Here is a 16,770-nt window from a genome sequence, read left to right as displayed (position 1 = left end):
GCCTAAAGGTACCAGATCCTATCTGATCTTAGAAGCTCTGGCTACCTGCATTGTAGACTGCCATGAATACCAGGTGTTGTATTAGATACATCAGAGGAAGGAATTGGCAAAAATGCCTTAGAGTAGGCATTGCCTAAGAAAAACCCATGAAAAAAATAATGGGGTTGCCATAAGTTAACAGCTGACTTCAAGGCACATACACAGTAAATAAATACAACATTTCTGTTTGAGATTGCTTGACTTTTTCTGCTTAGCTATATTTTGTCCTTTCTCTGCTCAGCTGTATGATCAAGTTAGCTGGTCAACTTACTCTGTCAATCTGCCATCATACCTTTGTTCTACCACCCGGCTCCATCTCCTCCACTCCCAGCCTGTCTTGTCTTCCTGGTATCTGACACATGGGGAATGTCACCCAATCCTAGTGTCAGTTTCTTTTCCAGAGAAAGTCTGTTTTGTCTCATTGTCTGATGAATGATGCTGACTGGTAATGCTGCAAAATACTTTAAATGACCTGACCTTGTGTCAGGTCTTCCTGGCAAGATAACCACTTTCGGCATTCTGCCTACTAGTTTGGGGAAGATGTGGAAACGAATTTCCTTCATACATCTGTCTCCCCCCCCCCCCCAACCAGTTTTGAATATGTATACTCTATACTTTGCTTTCTCCTCTCAATACTAATCTCTTAGGTTGCAATTGTGTGCCCTGTCCAATTGATTTCCTGGTCTTTCAGAGCTTCTAGAACGTAAGTGCTACATAAGTGTGACTGATGTCAGTGGAACGTAACTCACATAAGAAGGCACAGATTTTCAGTCTTCATGTGGGGAGAGTCTGCTTACCCCCCGATGCTAGCAACTTCTTTTGTAAGTGACCATTGAGCTTTCTAAATAACAGTTGGTATAGAATTTGTATCTTTTAAGCCATGCATTTTTTTTCTGGTGGATAAGTCAGACAGTGTGTGGGAGTGGAGGGAGGGTGGTCTTGCCTTGAACTTAGTATTTCTTCCAATTAAATAATTTGACACCTGTCTGGTTTTGACTAAAAATGCTTCTAGTATGTAAAGCTAGCAAACTTGCATGTGCTTGCCCTACATGTTTATGTAAACTGAATATATACAGGGGATATGCTTGGACTTTACTAGCACCTATGCTTTTAGCACTTTTAAAAAAAATCTCCATTGCTAAACTGATTTTATGTTCATATCCTGCTAATAATTCTATAGGTACTCTCAAAAATACTGTTTCTGTATCATAATAATTACATTCATAGAGCTGTTACTGGGAATGCTTAAAGCCTTTTTCTTGCTTATTAAAAAAATAAACTCTTTAAATAGAAGTTTGGAAGCTAGAAATTTATGTTTTATCCTTTCACCTCCCTCCCTGCCTCCCTCCCCCTTTTCTGTTTTCATTAGAGAAGGCCTGTTTGAACTCGAGAACAAAACTAGTGGGAAAGGCTAAAAACAGGGCTGACACCACCACCATTAGCTGAAAGCGGAAAAAAAATTCCGTTTCATTGCAACTATGTTATTGTTTACTTTACCATACACATCCTAATATGGTTACCTCCCTGTCAAAGCGGCCCAGCCAGGGGCTGAGGGGCCCCCTCAGGGAGAAGCTTCTAACTGCTTCACAGACAATAAGAAACAAACGGCACAACTCCACAAAAGGCTTCCCGGAAAATAAGTGTCAAGTAAATCTTAAAGAACTCTGCCTTCTGACACGCAGCGCTGTGTATGCAAACCTGCTCTATGCCATGCTGCCCAAGCTCAGATGTGTTTGTTTGGAAATATAAGTCACTGTGGGTATTTCCTTTATTTTTCTTTTCTTTTAAATTAATTTCCGAAGGCTGTGGATTAATTCCTTCAGATCTGTCTTTACATGTGCCTTCCATGAGTACGGTTTGCCGGAGCCTTTAAGCCCTTAAGGTAAGAATGTTGATTTAGCCTGGGATATTTGTCACTCAAAGTAATGTTCATCATAGATACAGACATTGCTTTAAAGCCAACGGAAAGCCAACAATATGCAGCTTTTTAGGGATTGCAGACCTTCGTCACAACTAAATGGGGAAAGGTTCTGTTTCTCTCGATGTCTGTGTCCTTTAAAATGTCAGTAGTTGTAGACGCTGCTGGAACAGAGGTGCACTCGCTCCTGTGTAAACAGTGGCACAGATGCAAATGCTTTGCTGTGACCAATTGTTAGCTCTACCAATTTCTTTAAAGGCTTTACTATTATTTCTTCTTCATTATCGTCATCTTCCCTACTTGTGATTACTCTGAACACCCTTGGCTGTATCCAAATCTTCATGGTCTTGAGGCTTGGCAGTTATTATCTGCAAGACCAGAACAAAGGTAGGTTGTTAAACTCTGTGCTCTGGGGGAGGGACAAGTTATTTTTGGAGGATTGTCTTCCTAGTGCATGACTGGCTGACCTAAAAGGAGGAGGAGGAGGGGGGGGGGAATCTCCATAGAGTGTAGGAGAGAGTAAGCGAGCACTCTTATCAGCTTTTAAGAGTGGTGCTAGTTTCTGTGCAATTAAAAAAATGTCTTGTAAAAAACCCCACATTTTGAAAAAATAACTAAGACAATAACTGTCAGACCTTCTATATGTTATGTTACTATTTTGATATTGTTTGTAATTCAGTATTCTCTGTTGTAGGTAAGATGTTGTACATTTTTTCTTTCTTTTGATTGTAAGCTTTCATGAGTAGGATTTGGTGATGGTGTATTTTAGCTATGTAGGTTTGAACTTTTACAATTGTATGCTGTTTTATAACAGGCTTTATTTGGTTTTTTTATATTGCATTTCTTTTCTTTTTCTTTACTGCTCTGCAATTCAGATTCTTAGTAAGTGTGTATAGACTTAGTATAGGAAAAACAAGACTAAATATGGGCCCAACTAAGAACATTTCTACCATCTTCAATTGAGAGAAACATAAATAACCTGTCTTGTTTTTATTCTGGAAGAAAATAATCACAAGGATAAATGAGGTTTTGAAAGTAGATATTAATCCACCTGAGAAATGGTTATTTATCAGTACAAAAAATGTGAGAATGCATAGCAGCATAGTCGTGCAGGTAAAGAAAGGTGATTATTGTTACGAAAGCTACTTAGAGCATGATCCTGCCAAAGTTATCCACTTTAGAGTCCTGCAGATTTAAGTGGGAGAATTAAGTTCATGCTTTCCCATTGATAGGGGTTTTAAAGGTGATTAAATGTGGCTGGGATGTGCTTAGTTGTTTACTTCAAGTATTGCTATTATTGCCATTTTTCAGTGATTACTAATATGATTCATATCCTAACTCTCTATGTGTTATATCTGTTCCTTTAAAAAAAACTTGAGCTATTTAGCCTGGTTTTAAGTAATCTGAAATGTCTTTGAATTTAAAAAGCCAATTCTAACAGCTCTCACATTAAAAAATACTGAAGCTTGGTGAGAATTCTGGAAGTGATACAATTTAAAATAATCATATACACAATAAATTTGCAGTAGTGCTCTATCATCATTTACAAAAATATAGAAATACTTCCTTTAAAAAAAACTGTATATTGTGTGTAATTTTGATTTTGGGGAGCATAAAGAAAAGTAGGGGGAATTAGTAGCCTTTAATTAGATATGGAGAAATTCACATTTTACAGGGATTTATGTTAGAACATGGAATGGCGGGTGGCTTGTTTCCTCATTATGAATACTCTCTGCACATAATGAGGTTCATCATTAGTTGATGGAGTGAATTTGCCCTAGCTCTACCTTGAAAGGCACATAATTTACATACTACTTCAGAGCTCAGGCTTTAATGGATTCCTCGATGAATAAAATGAAAAGCTACTTTCTTTAAATTTTTGAACACTGTTTTGATAATATCGATTTAATAAGACATTCAGTTTGCTTGTTAAGTATTTTTGAAAGTGCTTTCTCGGTTTTACCAAAAAAATACATATTTTAGTGCTCGGAGCTGGACAGGGATAGTCCAGTGACACAGATGTAAATATAAAAGGAGGAGGGAAGGAGGGAGGGCATTTTCTTGAACAGTGCCGATTCCTTTGGCACTGCCGCTTTGCAATTATGTCCATGTGTAGTTACAGTTGTTATCCAGATGAGCTGCCAGAAAGCTCACTTATAATATTTTAATACTATGCAGCATGCTTCTTGATTCATTAAATTGCATTTGGCATGAGAATGATTTTTCTACTGTACATTTACTCTTATGCGTTTTAGCAATGATTGATCCATAGAAACGCATTACTTGCTCTCAGGCTGACATTGACAGAACTGCTAGCCCCACCTTTTTATCTATTTTAATGAGAGGAGAACACACACACCCCCTACAAAAAAGAAAAAAGGAGAAAAAAAAGGCAGGAGAAAGAAACTAAGAATCCTACCTTCCTTAGTACAGTTCCACCTCCAAAATCTGCCGTACAGATATTACTTGATTAAAGGAAATTGATTGTAGGCCACCTATTATGCTACCATGTCATTGACTTGCTGGAGTGCTAGTACAGGAAAGGGTTACCAAGAAAACCTTCCATCTGAATACCAAGCCTTTTATCTATGCCCAGAAAACTACACCACGTAACAAGTTTTCTAAAGTTTTCTACAGGCATGGGGCATTTTCTAAGATCTCTTAAGTTGTTGAAAAAAGCCACTTAGTTGTGGTAATCAGGTTCCTTGTGCATTGGCAGGACAAACAGTTGAAGGTCAAAAATAGTGTATGGATTTAGCCATTGATTGCACAACAAACAACTATGTACAAGGTGTTTGAATTTGTTTTGATAGAATGCTTTATTACATGAAATGATGAGCACAAACAGAATAATCTAGGCTATGTTCTCTTTTTTAATATATATACGTATTTTTTTCTCAGCTGCAGACCTGTCTGCTTAGAAATCTTTTCTCAGTTCTAAAACATATATTTGTTTAGGGAGTTTTCATTGAAGTGTACATGACAATTACAGCTGTTCATTAACAAAATTGGGTATTTGTTTTAAACTTTAACCAATCACTTTGATATGCTAATTATGGTGTAATTTAATTTGAGCCCTGTAATGATGATGCCGTTATTATGGACATAAATGATGCAGTTAAACTGAGAGTAATCTCATTTGCATACTGTACATGCCAGTAAATTAAGCCCTTTCTTCGTCTGCCTCAGCTTTAATTTTCCACTTCTTTTCACACAGCGCCTTTTCAGCCACTCTCTTATAAGCCCACTTTGTAATAGTCCTGATGACTGTTTGATGTGGAGAGTTGGTGCACCACAATAATGCAAGACACAAGATGTAACATTTAAAGGATTCATTATCTTACTGAGTGTTCCCTTAAGAAGCTGGGATTAACAGGGAGTGGAAGTGTCTTTTCTGCATTCAGCATTGCAGGCCTCCAGATAAACAAAATGCAGCCTTTTGGTACCACTGCCATCTTTAAGAAGCTCACACATGTACAGGGAAGTTCCATAATGTTTTGTGCAAATTCTATGGCTATGTAGGTATGAGACTGTGTGTTAGAAAAGCTGCCATATACACTAACTGTGCTGTAGATAAGTTTAGCAAGATACTAATCTTATGCTCTTTAATATGTCTTATCAGCTTCAAAATACGGTATTGGTGTATCTTAAATGGGTGTGCTCATAATTAGTTCTGTATTAGTTCAACTGTGTATATTAGGGGTGTGATGTTTTCATATCCCCCCCCCCCCCCCCCACGGAAACTGAAGTCAGGGTCCCAAATTACATGTCTGAGCCACATTTCAACCCATTTATTCGATTGGTCAAAGAACTGTGCCCTCCTAATCTCCTGGAATCATCCCGGAAACAGAACCGGGGGGGGGGGGAACCCGAAATTCAAAACGAAAACAAATTTGCACACCCCTAGTGTATATATTCTCCTCATTTTACTTTTGTGTTTTTTTCTGGATTTTAATTGGGATTAAAATATTCCAGTTCTATTTTTTGTATCCTTTTCTCTTCTCCGTATCAATAACATAACATTATACTGTGTAAACAAAACACAAAGATATAATCTCGAAGTATTTCTTTCTTTCTAAAATGTGCCCATTACATCACTAACCCCATGCACTAGTTTGCTTGGTTCAGGTCGTTGATCAATAGAATACATATGTTGAAATGTGGCTCTAAATATACAGTGAGAAGTATTATGCTCTGAAATAAAGAAATCTGGTAAATTGCATTTATTTTTCATTTGTTACTTCCTTTCTAAGATGGTTGCATTGTTAACTTACTCTTGAAAGGAAGCACTGTTTTTTTCTTCTTTGGGACACTGGTATGCTGTGAGATACTTTCACTAGCTAAAGATTATTATGATTAGGCTTTTGGAAATTTTGTCTTGAACAACATCCCATGACCAAAAATAGTTTTGTGCTGTTGCCTGTAAACATCTACATTAGTCATTTCCTGGGTGAATAGTATCAAAAGGTTGAGCAATACTACTGTTCACTACCTCCTCCACCCTTTTAATAATACATAGCAAACAAAAGGGAAGTTCTGTGTTTGGTTTGCCAACTGTCCAATATGTAATCTTTCTTCCCTGAACATTTATTCTGTGTCTTCCATATACTTTTCCTCTTACATTTGTTCCTGGTATGGCATGTCACTGCAAGCCAGTTTTCTGGTTCTCAAACTTTTGAATCAAAACCTGTGTTCTCTTTTTCTTTCATTCCTTCAGGTGTTTGCTTTCCATCTCCTTTATAGAATAACAACACTTCATCCCAACACAGTTTTCTTGTACTCTTCGAACTTGCAGCATAACATTTTCTCAGGTGATCTCTATATCACTTATGAGCATAAACAAAGTTGTACTTTATTAGAACAGATGTTCATCGAGTCCAGCATCTTGTTTCCCATAATAGTTCGCTAGCCATCTTCAAAATGCCCCAAAACTATCGTCTTCATCTACCTCTGTTTCTCCAACAGCTTGCCCCCTTTCAGCTGGGGGATTCCATCTGACTATCCTAATGAATAGCCATTATTTGACCTCCATGATTTTCTCTAGTTTTGTCTTAAAGCTATCAGAACCAGAGCCCTTCGTTTTGTTAATGTTTCTTTAGATTCTATCAATTGCTTATGCATTGTGTGAAGAATTTATTCTAATTGCTATCCAATTTTATTGACATATTTCTTGTAATATAGAAAAAAATGGAGAAAAAGGTTTGTGCCCACTTTCTTCATAGCTATGGTGCAAAAATACTGCTGTCTGTAAAAAACACATTTCTTGCCTCAAAAGATGTTTGTGTGTGTGTGTGTGTGTGTGCGCGTGTGCGTGTGTGTGTGTGCGTGTGCGTGTGCGCGCGCAGAAAATCCATATGTATTTCAAATTAAACTCACTGAATGAAGTCCCAAAGAATCTCTGTTTCCATACAGAATTTTATGAACTACTGGCTTCTTGTCTATAAATAAATAAATGTATAGATAAGGCTGAAATGCATTGGCCTTTCCACATCAAAGCTGGGATGCTATGTTTTCAGACCATGTTGCATGTTTAGCAAGACACTTTGGTACCCCAACTGGGAATCGATGTATTAACCCCCCGCCCCCCAGATTTGAATAAATGCATTACCATTTCAACATTCAACACTTCAGCATTACTTCATTGTACTTTTTGATAGTGACTTCATGCTTAACCTTAGTGATGTGAACATTTTGGCAAGGCTAATATGAACTTCTTATCAACTCTTCTAACTCTGTGATTCTAGGAAGAGGCAATCTGTTTCCGTCATCTCACCCCTTGATCATATTTCACATAGAAGTAAGTATAATTTGAAAAGGTTCTGATGTTTACATTATCATCTACAGTTTCCTAGGAATTGATAACTGATGATGACACTGTTGATTTGTGGGTTCATTTTACAGCTTCTAAACCAGTAGTTCTCAACCTGTGGGTCCCCATATGTTTTGGTCTTCAACACCCAGAAACCCTAACAGCTGGTAAACTGGCTGGGATTTCTGGGAGTTCTAGGCCAAAACCTGGGGACCCATAGGTTGAGAAGCACCGTGCTAGACAAATTAAAAAGGCCAGTCTTCTATTGTATGCACAAAAATACAATACAGTGATACCTTGAGTTAAGAGTTTAATTTGTTATGTGACTGAGCTCTTAACTCAAATTACTGTTATCTTAAAGCAGATTTTCCCATTGAAATGCTATTAATCCACCCCAGCCCTCCAGCTCCCCCCCCCCCCCCCCCCCCCGGAATTATTTGGTTACATGTTTTTAAATGAGAAAATGTACTTTATAAATAACAAATAATTTATATATGCACATTCACATGGAACAATAAAAAGATCAACTTTAAAATGGTAGAAGCATAAAGTTGTGGCAAGGAAGCACATTTGATGCAACAAAGTGTGTGTTGGCCAGTGTGACAGCAAGGCAAAACCTGCACATTCATATTGAACAATAAAAAAAGAAAGATCAACTTTGAAATGGTAGAAGCACAAAGTTGTGGCAAGGAAGCACAAAGTGAAGAGGCAGAAGCATCATTGTTGTCATACTTTACTCATTCTAGCCTCCTTCCCTCTCTTTCTCTCTTTTCCCTCCTCTTCATCAAGCTAAACATACCAGGAATAAAATCCACGCAAAATCAACTAACCCAGAGTTTCTTAATGTGAACAAGAGCAAAGCGGACAGCAATTTCCCAAAGTGGACAAGAGCACGTGATGCGGAGGCTGCTCCCTTGAAGCCTAAAAACCCTGTACTCTGGTGCTAGTGATTAACTCAAAACACTGCTTGTATGTCAACCAAAACATGGGCTGAGTGACAGCTCTTAACTAAAAATGCTCTTAAGATAGGATGTTCTCAAGACAAGGTTCCACTGTAATGGGAATTCCTTCTATTCCAGTAAACTCATTTATCAGGTGGGGATTATGCAGCCTATGACAGCCACAATTTATTTATTTACTATATTTGTATCCCACCCTTCTCACCCCGAAAGGGACTCAGAATGGCCTCACAGAAAAGCAGCAATTCAATGCCATAAACATACATACAATAAAATAAATATGTACATTAAAATAAGAATTTAAAACATATCATTATTAAAACAATTCTTTAAATCACACAGTCCAAACTCGTATTCCAAGGCCGTTCCAGTCTTCATTGCACTATTCCATATTTACTTAATGTACCAAAAGATTATGTGGTTGGTCCCATAACCACATTTTAACTTTCTTCCTGAAGGTCAGGAGGGAGGGAGCTGATGTAATTTTGCTAAGGAGAGAGTTCCATAGCTGAGGGGCCACCACTGAGAAGGCCCTGTCTCGTGTCTCAGGTAATCGCACCTGTGAAGGAGGTGAGACAATCCCACTGCATCTTTTTCTGTATCCTCCCATCACCAGAACTGTTCCTTTGGAGATGCACTGACACTGAGATTCCCAATTGAAATGTGATTTAGATTTCCTCATAAACTTATTTGTTCCAACATAGCACTTTAAAGAAATTGTATGTTTGGCCTATGGGAATCCAGGTAGTTGTTGAAAATAGAGCTAGTCTATATCCCAAACCCTTTCAGTGATGATTTCTTATATAATAAATATTAACTGTGGCTGGATACAACATACATAAAAGTTACATCTAATAAGAAACTTGGTTGACCATTTGGTGAATATTTCTTGTTTTTGTGTTTGAAATGGATATAGCTGTCTTCTTCATGCCTATGACTTAATGCAATTTTTGTTAATAGTGATATAAATGTCCTTCTCTTTAATGACATACATACGGCATATAATGCAGAAGAATTATATGTTCAGCTCATGTAGAAGTATACTACCACTCCTAAATATTACTCATATGTTAAAATGATGCCTTGACATCCTGCCAAGGAAAAGAAAAGCAACCACCATTTTTGTTTCACTTTCATGCTTCATTTGGGAAGTTGTCCTGTTTTTTCTGTATGGTGAACATGTTTGCAGGGTGAAAATAGCCTTTCTTCACAAACAACAGTATTTTAAATATGAGACAGGATATTTTGTTCCCCTCCCCCCACATGATTTCTGCGCAAAAAGCAGCACTTGCATACATTGCATAAATTTCTGTTAAATTATATAAAGCATGTGTAACATGTAGAAATTCCTGTGCAGAAAAAAAAATCTGCTTCTGAGGCAGAAAACCATTTTAGAACAGAAAAAAAACATACATGCTTGTGTAACTGAATTTTACTAAACAAAGCTCTAAAGTGTTCAAATTATTCTTTCTTTCTCGGGGAATGAAAAAAGCCCAATAATTTGCATCCTTATTTATTGTATTAAAAAGCCACAGGAGGGTGACTCACATATTGCTTTCAAAATAATATTTCATTTGATTTTGTCTTCATTAATGCAATCTTTCTCTCAGAATCAGATAAACCAAATGTAAAAGTTACTTACAAGTTGCTATTCCTTCGCATCACAGCAGAGGGAGAAAAGGGAAAGCAAGGCTACCTTAGACTTTTCCTCAACTGCCACCTGTTGGCACCCATCCCATCAGAAGTATTGTTATGTCACAAAATGCCAGTTTGTTTTTTCATCTTGCATCTCATTATACCATGGTATTATTCATATTATAAATGTAAACAAGTCTGGGAGTTTTGTGGCTGAAGAGCAGGGTAAAATGTTTTAAATAAAGGAATTCATACTATGCCACAAGTGCTGTTATGGCTGACCATATTTTTATTTTAGAGCTCTCTTCTGATGACTTTACCATTTCACTGTACAACTTATTTATTCTAGGACTTACATTTATGTAATGACGTTCTTGGGATCATTATATGTGGGCTCTTTTATTCCTTTTACAGTTTGGAGTGCTATTTTAAAAAAACAAAAACATTTCTGTGCATGTGATTCACACATATTTTCTCCAGGCAGAAACCATTGACAAATGCTCACAACATCAAAATAATCCAGACCAAAATGTAGTAGCTATCTCCCTTTTATTTCCAATAATGATTTTCCCCATATGTATTTGCAACTGATCACAAGCTGAAGTTATATACAACAATATATAAATGTATATACCGTAAAAGCTTAAAACAAACTACATTTGTGAATACTTGCTGCGTAAAAGAGATGGCAAATGTGATGATTTGGAATAGGATTGGAGAACACGTAGTCGGTAGGCCATATGTGCTCATTTGACTTTTTTTGTACCCCCTTTGTCCTGCTGTTGAAATTTATTTGTGTGATAAGTTTGAAATACCCAGAATTTTCCCACTAGACAAGAAACATAGTTCTTAAAGTATGATTCTCCATTTAATAGTTCTTAAAATGTTTGGTTGTCTCAATAAAAGACCAGTATTTAAAAACCCTAGTGCTTTCTGCAATACTATGTATTTGTAGGATTTGTTTAATTGAGAGCGTGCCTTTTTCCTAGCAGGGGACCCAAGGTAGCTTATAACAAGGTTGAAGCAAGATGCAGTCAAACCTGTAGTCTCTTGCACCTTTGACCCTATGAAAATAATTTAAAAATAACTATCATTTAATAATACTAATAATTGAAAACAATATAGAAAGACATAGCAACAGATTAAAAAAGTAACATATCTCGCCCTGTTAATCATTAAATACCTGTTTACTACAAAGGCTTTTACATGCTGGAGAAAAGAGATGTAGATGGCAATAACACAGTGGTTCTCAACCCGTGGGTCCCCAGATATTTTGGCCTTAAACTCCCAGAAATCCTAATAGCTGGTAAACTGGCTGGGAATTTTGGGAGTTATAGGCCAAAATACCTGGGGATCCATAGGGTTAGAACCACTGCAATAACACATGGAGCAACCTTAGTTACCTGAAAACACTTTACTTCCTTAACAGATTTTGCCCACTTTGTTCTGTTGACCCTTGTATCTAGAAGTCCTTCCCAGAATGGCGGTGCAATTCCAGTTCTCTCAGTGTAAACTACAGACTTTGAAACTGTTCTATGAAATATATAGAAATTAGGCCTACATCCTAATAACTGCATATAGTGAGTAGTAGTGGTGAGTAGTGAGATTTCTTTCTTTTTTGGGGGGGGCGGAGGGAGTTCTTGATCACATCAGGGACGGCTACTGTTCTGCTTGTAATCCACCACCGTTAAACCAGACTTCGTAGAAGGTTGTACCCTCTCATAGTTTGGTTCCAATTTGAACTGTAGTATTATCAGTATGATTATGATTACTGATAATTATTTCATCCTGCAAAGAATGAAGAGAGTTCTTGAGGTGGTTCTGAGATGGATGTGGATTATTGAACTAATGGCTATCTGTTAATGCATTTTATTGGTCATGCAGTAGTTGTGTTTAAGTTTTGTTGCTGTTAGTCTGAACTTTTTGACTATCTGCATAAAAAGTTAACTTACTGAATATTACAGTTTTATTATTATATTTCCGTTTTTATATTTTACTAGCTGTGCCCGGCCACGCGTTGCTGTGGCTTAGTCTGGTGGTGTTGGTCAGTCTACATTAGGTTGTATTTATGCTGTGACCTCCACCTTCTTAAAACTCACATTAGTAGTAGTATTTGAAGTCTGTTACCTTCTTCAATTTTTGTGTTGATTGATAATTGCTTGAGATCCCTGTTGTCTTTGGTTTGTTGTTAGTTGTAATGTCTGATTCTGCTGGTGCGGTTTATATTTTTATTGTGGTACAATAGTCTTTTTTTTGCCTGTGTAGGTGTTTATTATTATTGTTGTTGTAGTGGTCATGAAGGTTGGATAAGTTAGATGCTACTGTATTTTTTGGAGGCCCAGTGTAGCACTGACTGGCCTCTCAGCCTCAGTGCCTGGCTGTTTCTTGCCTGTGATGGTGTTGATTCTTATTGCTGTTGTTGTTGTCATTGTTATTATTGTAATTGTTTTTTTGGAGGCCAAGTGTGAATGTAGGGATTGGGGAGGTGGATGAGTTGTGTTGTCAAATTTTGTATTTGTTATAGTCACAATGCGTTGTTGTGAGTTTTGTGGGTCCGGATTGTGGTTTTGTGGTGTGGTTGTGTTGTTACAACCGGGAGAAAAGGCTTTTGTGTTGTGTTGCCAAGTTTTGTATGTCTGGGGCATTTAGTTGTGTGCCAAGTTTCGTATTTCTGGGACATTTAGTTGTGTTGTTATAGTCACGATGCATTGTTGTGAGTTTTGTGGGTCCGGATTGTGGTTTTGTGGTGTGGTTGTGTTGTTACAACCGGGAGGCAAGGTTTTTGCGTTGTGTTGTCTAGTTTTATATTTCTGGGGTGTTTAGTTGTGTGCCATGTTTCGTATTTCTGGGATGTTTAGTTGTGTTGTTATAGTCACGATGCATTGTTGTGAGTTTTGTGGGTCCGGATTGTGGTTTTGTGGTGTGGTTGTGTTGTTACAACCGGGAGGCAAGGTTTTTGCATTGTGTTGTCAAGTTTTATATTTCTGGAGTGTTTAGTTGTGTGCCAAGTTTCGTATTTCTGGGACATTTAGTTGTGTTGTTATAGTCATGATGCATTGTTGTGAGTTTTGTGGGTCCGGATTGTGGTTTTGTGGTGTGGTTCTGTTGTTACAACCTGGAGGGAAGGCTTTTGCGTTGTGTTGCCAAGTTTCGTATTTCTGGGGCGTTTAGTTGTGTTGTTATAGTCACGATGCGTTGTTGTGAGTTTTGTGGGTCCTGTGTGGTTTTGTGGTGTGGTTGTGTTGTTACAACTGGGAGGCAAGGCTTTTGCATTGTGTTGCCAAGTTTTGTATTTCTGGGGAGTTTAGTTGTGTTGTTATCGCATGATGTGTTGTTGTGAGTTTTGTGGGTCTGGATTGTGGTTTTGTGGTGTGGTTGTGTTGTTGTAACCTGGAGGCAAGCCTTTTGCATTGTGTTGCCAAATTTCGTATTTCTGGGATGTTTAGTTTTGTTGTTATAGTCACTGCGCAAACAACTTTATCATTTTATATATATAGATTTACTGGTTTGAGTGGGCTTGATTTAGAAAGACTGATTGTAAATGCTTCAATTCACTATTCCTTTGCTGTCATCATTTTCTCTTTTCCTATGTTAAATTTAGATAAATTCAGCTCCCTTGGTCAGAAAACTGTCTATACATTTGTTTGGAATTATGTCCTTCTTTTTCCCCAAAGTAGAACTCAAGTCAGTTTATAATAGCCAAGATCTCAAATGGTATTGTCGCAGCACAATAGTTTTGTAGATTGAACTGTGCTTCATCAGTCCTCTCAATTCCCTTGGACTCACTGTTTAGCTGCTCCTCTTCCACCCTCACCCCATCTAGTAAAGTTGGGATTGAAGAAGTGTCTGGCTGTGTCACTGTAGCCACATGCAGACTAATGGTATCATCTGCTGATATGCACCAGCCAGACACAAATATCCTCTAGCCCAGGCCCTCCAGGTGTTTTGACTTTAAATTTCCAGAAATCCTAGCTATCTTACTGGCTGTTAAGAATGGTGGGAGTTGACGTCCAAAACACCTGGAGGGCCGAAGTTTGCCCATCCCTGGGATAGAGGAGCACAGGCTGACTGTTCTCTGTCCCCCACTCTCCACCATCCACTGAGTGACTAGGGTAGGGGACAGCTGCAGCAACTACATGATGGGTCCAAGGGGAGCCTTTTGCTGTTGGAGGAGATGGAAGAGAACACCAGCCTCCACAATGACACATGTGGTGTAAGATTGACTTAGGCCTGTGTATGTCAGTAACCAGATGGTATCAAAAGAGTGCAAAATTATAAAGTTATAATATTAAGAACACAATTAAACCAATTCATGTTAAAACATGGCAGAACCATGAAGCAATGTAAAAACATGGTGGTTTTTGAAAAAAATGTTTAGGTTAATGTGTTGTCGAAGGCTTTCATGGCCGGCATCACAGGGTTGTTGTATGTCTTTCGAGATGTGTGGCCATGTTCCAGAAGTATTCTTTCCTGACGTTTCGCCCACATCTATGGCAGGCATCCTCAGAGGCTGTGAGGCATGCGGAATAACACGTTGAAGGCATGCAAGAACAATATAGAACATCTCTGCAGCACAAGGTTGGGGAAGGCTCCTGTAAACTATTTATACTTAATAGTACCATATAAATATTTACTGAGCAGATATGGTACACTCACACTTCCAAAGCTCATTTTCGGATCTGGCTTGCCTGTTGTCCATTGAGTAGCTCAACCAGTTAAAACTATCTGAAGAGGAAATATTCTCTGCTGTTGATAAATCTCTTGTAGAAAGTGTCACAGCTGTAATGCAGCTATTCAGAATATGTCTCTATATAGACCTGTTTTCTTGTTTGGCTACCATGATCTAGACCTCATTGTGGGTGGAGGTTTCCCACAGCCAAATCAGAGTCTGCCGAGGAGTTGAAACCTGTTCCAGGCATTGTGCCTGACGCTGAGAATGAGGAAACTGCTAGGGTATGCTTACCAAAGTTCCTCACTGATTGGGACCTTACCCAGAGAAGATAAAATGCCTGTATCAGTAGAAGAAGAGACTCAAAAGACCTTACTTTGTTTTATTAAAATTGCTTATTTTGAGATACCCACAAGGATGTAAAATTGGTTTGTCTTGTTACACTTTTTTATAGGTGCCATAGTAGTATAGGTAAGACTGGGAGATATGTAAATGTCTGTTCAGAGGGGATGGCAACTATGATTTGCAAATATTAAAGGAGGATACATAAAAATACCTCTGCAGCTTTGTTTAGAAGAATAATCCACATATTTGTATTAGCAAAGATCTTAGACTGGTCAATTTGTGGCAGTATTGGAAGAAAAGTTCATAAGGATGTTGTCATAAGGAGTGAACATACACTTAGCTCAGTGGACTAGAAACAAAATCCTGCTCCCCTACTCCTAATTAACAGTGTTGTGCACCATTGCATTTAAGTGTCCTCCAAGATAAATATAGTACAGTAGAATCGCGCTTATCCAACATACTGTATTATTCAACACAGTCTGCCTTTTAGTAGTCAATATTTTTGAAGTCAATGTTTTCAATACATTTCGATGTTTTGGTGCTAAATTTGTAAATACAGTAATTACTACATAATGTTACCGTATATTGAAAGGCTTTTTCTGTTGTTTTGTTGTAAAACATGATGTTTTGATGCTTAATTTGTAAAATCATAACGTAATTTGACCTTGAATAGGCTTTTCCTTAATCCCTGCTTATTATCCAACATTTTTGCTTATGCAACTGGTTCTGCTGGCCTGTTTATGTTGGATAAGCGAGACTACTGTAATACCATAAATAACTACATGTACAAAGGTATGTCTCAGTCTTTACCAATCTTTGTAGTTGAAACATACTTGTGCATTTATGGAACTCTTGATAAAACTATTCAGTCTACACTGAACTGGTCAAATTAGTAATCAAAAGATATTTGCTGATCACCATTAGGGCATGATAGCATGCTGCTGTGAGAATGTCCCAACCCTTTTCCCTCTCTGGCTCTGATTTTGAAGGATGTAAAGCAATGCTTGGCTTGGTAGGAGCTTCACTGGGAATGCTGTAGTACAGAAGAAAATTTCAGGAGCAGAATCATGTTCAGTATTTGCAAGACCTTTCAATTTAAAGTACTATAACATTCAAAGTTAAAGTTATTGCCCACTATCAAAAGGTAATGGGCTTATAAATAATCTCTACCAGAAGCTGCACTGTGGACCATATTTTTTACCCTTCGTCATTGGCTAAGTGGTTAAGGCTGAGAGGGATGTTGCAATGAAACAGCACTTTGGATAGCTACACATTCCCTACCCATGTAATATTCAATATTGGTTCCTTGAAGATTTCACCTGAACATCAGGAAGAACTTCCTCACTGTGTGAGCTGTTCAGCAGTGGAACTCTGCCCCGGACTGTAGTGGAGGCTC

General features: G+C 37.9%; 1 protein-coding gene across 16 annotated transcripts in view; it reads left to right on the top strand.

The window, feature by feature from the left end:
* Nucleotides 1-16,770, top strand: part of foxp1 (forkhead box P1) — a 702,210-nt gene that overhangs the window by 353,352 nt on the left and 332,088 nt on the right. For 2 of the 16 annotated variants that reach the window (XM_016991766.2, XM_062973815.1), the window contains one exon: nucleotides 7,702-7,754. The exons of 13 other annotated variants lie outside the window; for them this stretch is intronic. The gene's annotated coding sequence lies outside the window, so the exon portion shown is untranslated. Of the gene's footprint in view, nucleotides 1-1,660; nucleotides 1,922-7,701; nucleotides 7,755-16,770 lie in introns of those variants that run through there. One more of the 16 variants, XM_008105376.3, reaches the window with a different exon arrangement.

This window comes from Anolis carolinensis, chromosome 2, assembly GCF_035594765.1.
Source record: "Anolis carolinensis isolate JA03-04 chromosome 2, rAnoCar3.1.pri, whole genome shotgun sequence".
Taxonomy (NCBI): domain Eukaryota; kingdom Metazoa; phylum Chordata; class Lepidosauria; order Squamata; family Dactyloidae; genus Anolis; species Anolis carolinensis.
Note: the sequence above shows the minus strand (reverse complement) of the source record. Positions and strands in the feature narration are given on the sequence as shown.